Below are 5548 nucleotides of genomic sequence, written 5' to 3'. Positions count from 1 at the left end.
CACTGTCCTCATTTGGCCCAATCCTCCAATTTGTCTAGTCTCTCTGAATTTTAGCCCTACCCTCTAATGTATATGCTTCTTCCCCGCAGTTTGGTGTCATCTGCAAACTTGCTGAGGGTGCACTTCATCCCATCTTCCATGTTATTGATGAAGACATTGAACAAAAGCGGCCCCAGGACCAATTCCCTGGGACACTTCACTTGTTACCAACTGCCAGCTAGACATCGAACCATTGATTACTACCCTTTGAGCTGGATGCTTCAGCTAGTTTTCTTTCCACCTTTACAGTCCATTCATCCAACCTGTACTGCTTTTGCTTGCTTGGAAGGATGTTGTGGGAGACTATCAAAAGTCTTGCTAAAGTCTAGCTATATCATATTTACTGCTCAAAACAGGGATTCTAACTGAACGCCATATAATTTTTTTTTTAATAAGTGTTTTGTATCTGCATCTCTGCACAGCTTCTGTAGTGATTGCACCTTGCGAAAAGGCTGGTACTGTATTTATATATCATGTTTTTGTGTTACTGTTCTTCTAACAAAGACATACAAGGCTGTTGTGGTAGCATTTATGTGCAATTTCAGTTCTGTCCTAGACTTCCTGTGTAAGCTTGACCAAGTCACTTGCCTTTTTGCTTTGTTTATAATGATCCTGAATTATCTCGTTGCATTGGGAGGTTGAATTAATTTATGCTGGTAAAATGCTTTGAGAAATCTTCCATCAGCACATCGATTTCATAGGAGCTAGAAAATTGGAATGCAGTACCTGTGTTTTATTTATATCTAAACCTGTATTCATCTCTACAACTTGTGGCATCTGGTCAGGATTGGCAGGAAAGAAAATCTAATGGGGAAATTTGGATGGAGGATGGTGGCTGCCCCATGCTGCTGTGGTATCTGTTGCTGTAGGCAGGTTGTGAGAGGGGGATAGCGAGAGTATCTGAGGGGTTAGAGCAGGGTCGAAGAGTTTGGGGACTGTAGGAGGGGAGAATGCTGTTCTTGTCTCCCAAGTATCCTTCATTCCCAAGCCTTTATCTGAAACTCGTTCCTTTTGACAAATACAACTTAAGCTTTTCAAAGCTTGCCAGTTAGTCCTTTGCTTCTGCTTGACTCCCCATTCAGAAATTCCCTCTTTTTGCCACAGGGGGAGATGCTTAGACAAGCCTTTAATGTTCACAGTGCAAGTGTGACGCATTGATTCCAGAAGTAGCTGTAGTAGTTAACATGTTGACAGAGACCATTATGAAGGAGGAGACATTTTTCCCTTTGACACCAAGCTGGTAAGAGAATGAAAATGGCATTTAAAGATGGTCCTATGAAGGGAAAATATTATAGGGTGTTTTCTTTTTTTCATGATAGTGTTGAAAAATATCCTTTTTTAAAATAAGCTTATTTTTATTGGAAACTTCAGTCCTCTTTTTTGTGTGCACTTTTTTCTGCATTACTAGTAGACTAGTGACCTTGCAAGGGACTAAAAATAGAACAATTAAGACAAAAGCCTTTTAAACAATGCAACTAAAGATTTAAGAGCAAAGTAGAATCCTTGTATTCACATGAAGAGTTATTCATCTTAGTAGTTCCATTGACTTCAAGGAAACCGTTTATGTGAGTTAACTGCTTCCCACCATGGCTGATAGTTTTACAATCTGCATATTAGATTTTTTTGGTCTTTTTCTGTTGCAGGCTATTTAGTCTCTAAGGAATGTTTCTGGGAAAAGCTTTCTTCATTAAAAATCTGCCACCTCTGTTCTTTCACTCAAAAGTAAAGATGGGTGCTGCTTCATTTTTATTGTCCTCCACCGGATCTAGGAAAGAGAGATCTCATTGTTCCTGGTGTATTAAAATTTAAAAGCAAAAGGAAGAGGAAAAGTTTTTTTGTAAAAATTAAATGAACTCCAAACTCATTCTAGCATTCTCTGTAATTAATATTGATAATAATAATATCAGTCTGAAAGAGCCACATGCCATTTTTCTTCCTCTGGAGGTCCCTTTAGGGTAAATTATGAAGCATCAGCAGCTACTTTTCAAACTTCATTTTCTGCCGTATGATTTGTTCAAATAATTATTACCTGGGGTAATGACCTGACATTTTTGTCCAGTACTTAATGACGAGTCCCATTAGCTGCATCATAAAGAAGCATCACTCTAGCATCTTTCTCAGACCCCTTGAATAGAATCTGGAATATTTGCTTCTGCTTGCTGATCATACTTTCTTCCACAGTGTTTTCCAAGAGAACAAGTTTGGCCATATGTTTGTGAAGACTGTGGTTGAAACAGCTGGAGAGGGTCTCCAATCCACAGTCAGTCTGAAAGAAGATAAATGAAGGTTTGCAAGGGAATATATTACCCTGTTACCTTGTGCATCAGCAGAAAAGGATACAGGCAAAGTCCTGGTCAACAAGAAGAACAGATTCTAAAATAAAAGGTATGACTGTGGAATAGTACGGGCAGCTTTTGTGTTGTACTTCTGTTGCCTTAATTGAGCAAATGCATCTTTTGCCAGCTCCCTTCTTTTGTTGTGCTTCTTCAAGGAAAACAAATCTGCCCTGGATAAATTCTTGGACCTACAAAAAGTTTCACAGTGGAAACAGTAAGGTTCTCTTATCCCTGCTTCTCCCCATCTGAAATTTATAGTTCCATGACACTGAAAGACATGCAGCCTCTTTTTTCAGATGCACTGTTTTGTAATGCACAGAAAAATTGGTCATTTCAATGACACACATGAAAAAAACCTTAAAAGTAAATTATTGCCTTTTTATTCTGATAACAATATTTTCCTTTAGTTACAGCTATTATTCCTAACACAGCAAAAGCTTTTATATAAAGGCTTCGCTGCTGCTAGCCTTTCTGTCCTAATCGTTTCTGTGTTTCCTCCAGTGGTGGGACTTTGCTGAGAATAGCAGTGGTTTGAGCACTTATGAAGCCATGGTGGCTTCTGGCATCTTAATCCCTGTGGCATGTATTAAGTACCTAGCTGGGTTAAACAGCAGTAGTTAACATTCTTGTGTTCTGTTACTACTCTGGTGGAGCTATGAAGAGAAGTGGAAGGTCAAGTGAAGAGGTAGTATAGAGATCTAGTAGATTCCTACTTTCCTTTCTCTAGTACAGTGGGAATCACTGAAAATCTCTCCAGAGTTCAAAGGATAGGGATAGTCAGGCAATCGGAAGCAGCTCATATATTCCTAGATAGATAGCACCTTATGCTTCTTTTCTACAAAAAAGCATCAACCCACAGAGAGGATGGGAGTTTCAAGATCTTCAGTGTATGTGTAAACACATAAGAATCTCTCTGAGTGCAGCATACTTCGGCAATCGACGTCAGTCTATGGTGCTGTCACTATTGCAGCATTGCAGTTCCTGGAAGAGCTTGTTCCTTCTCTCTTTGAGGAGTAGAGTCCCATGCTGGGGGCCAAGTCTCCCCTGATTGTATGCTGTTCTGACTTCCTTGGGGTGATCTTACCCTCATTTACATTTTTATTTTCTCCCACTGTTTACAGCCAGTTACTTCTCATTAATGAGAAACTGGCAGATATTCTTCAAGAAAGGAAGACCCATCTTCAAGAGAGGAAGGAAGACCCAGGGAACTACAGACCAATCAGTCTGCATTGCCTGGGCAAGGGAGATGAGGTTGATGTCATATCTGTGGAGTTCAAGAAAGCTTTTGACTTGGTTTCCATGATGTTCTCATGGCTAAGCTGGAAAACTGCGGCCTCCACCATCTCACGGTCCTCTGGCTGGGGAACTGGCTGCAGCATCAGACCCAAAGAATACTGGTTGATGGGAGCAAATCAACATGGTGCGAGGTGACAAGTGGTGTCCCTCAAGGCTCAATACTCGGGCCAGTACTCTTTAACATTTTCATTAACGATCTGGATTCGGGTGTCAGATGTCTACGAACTTTATCAGTCCGCAATACTAAACTATGGGGGAAGGCAGTCACACTGGAGAACAGGATGGGAATGCAGGCCAACCTGGACAGGCTTGTAAGGTGGGCAGACTAAAACCTGATGGCATTTAAAGCAGAGAGTGCAGTGCACTCCACCTTGAGAGGAAAAACCAGCAACATACTTATAGGCTGGGCAGTGCTATGCTTGCTAGCACCATGACTGAAAGAGACATGGGGGTCTTGATTGACCACAAGATGAACAAGAGCCACCAATGCGATGCTGTGGCCAGCAAAGCAAACCAAACTCTGGCGTGTATCTACTCATGCATCTCAAGCAAAACCAGGAAAGTCATCCTCCCACTCTACTCGGCATTAGTGAGGCTGCAGCTGGAGTACTGTGTCCAGTTTTGGGCCCCCACTTCAGGAGAGACGTGGATAAACTTGAAAGAGTCCAGAGGAGAGCCACCTGCATGATCAAAGGCCAGGAGAGCAAGTCTTACAAGGAGAGGTTGAGGGACATGGAGTCTTCAGCCTGGAGAAGAGAAGGCTTAGGGGGGACTTGGTGGCAGCCTATAAGTACGGAAGGGGGGGTGCACCAGGATCTGGGAGAACAGTTGTTCACCAGGGTTCCCCAAGGGATAACAAGGTTTTACGGCCACAAACTTCTGGAGACCAATTTAGACTGGACATAAGGAAAAACTTTTTTTAAAGTCTGACTGCCCAGGGCCTGGAATAGACTCCCCCAAGGGGTGGTGCAAGCACCCACTCTGGACTCTTTCAAACGGTGTTTGGATGCTTATCTTGCGGGGAGTCATTTGACCCCAGCAGACTTCCTGTTTCTGGCAGGGGGCTGGCTGGAATTGCTGATCTTGCGAGGTCCCTTCCAGCCTATGAATCTATGAATGTAACTAATACATAGAGTGTTCTAATTCAGTATGTTAGTTTCTTTTTCAAGAAAGGAAGGAAAAAAGAAGTGTTTCTTTTTCAAGAAAGTGGACGCGCACTTTCTACTTGATGTCCATTATTTTGGCTACCTTTGTTTGGTAAAGCACTTTATAATTGTCCTGGATGAAAGGCTGGTCTTTCGCATAAATCTAGTTAGAACCTTAGTAGGATAGCTAATCCATCATTTCACTACTCTTAATTTCAAGATTTCATAGACATTTGGGCTGGAAGAACCCCAGAGGATCATCGAGTCCAGCCTCCTGCCCCAGAGGAAGGAAGTCAGCAGGGAACATAGGATCCCAGCAAGATAAGTATCCAAATGTCTTGAAGGCATTCAGAGTGGGTGCTTGAACAACCTCCAGCGGCAATCTATTCCAAACCTTGGGGGCTCGGACAGTGAAGAAGTTCTTTCTTATGTCCAGCCTGAATCAGTCGCGGTGGAGTTTGTGATGTTTGATCTTGTCATCTCTTGGGGCACTCTGGTGAATAGATGTTCCCCCAGATCCTGATGAGCACCTCGATAAACTTATAGATGGCTACCAGATCACCCCTGGGCCTGCACTTTTCCAGGCTGAAGAGCCCCATGGCTCTCAGCCTCTCATCATAAGGTCTGTTTTCCTGACCTCTGATCATGCACGTGGCTCTCCCCTGCACCCTCTCAAGCTTCTCCACATCCTTTTTGAATTGTGGAGCCCAAAACTGGACACAGTACTCCAGC

General features: G+C 42.7%; 1 protein-coding gene across 1 annotated transcript in view; it reads left to right on the top strand.

The window, feature by feature from the left end:
* Nucleotides 1-2286: 2286 nt before the first annotated feature.
* Nucleotides 2287-5548, top strand: part of LOC109313402 (ankyrin repeat and fibronectin type-III domain-containing protein 1-like) — a 538031-nt gene continuing 534769 nt past the window's right edge. Inside the window, exon 1 of the mRNA XM_019539945.1 lies at nt 2287-2424. The gene's annotated coding sequence lies outside the window, so the exon portion shown is untranslated. The remainder of the gene's footprint in view (nt 2425-5548) is intronic.

This window comes from Crocodylus porosus, unplaced genomic scaffold, assembly GCF_001723895.1.
Source record: "Crocodylus porosus isolate Cpor-Errol unplaced genomic scaffold, CroPor_comp1, whole genome shotgun sequence".
In the NCBI taxonomy this organism is placed as follows: Eukaryota; Metazoa; Chordata; order Crocodylia; family Crocodylidae; genus Crocodylus; species Crocodylus porosus.
Note: the sequence above shows the minus strand (reverse complement) of the source record. Positions and strands in the feature narration are given on the sequence as shown.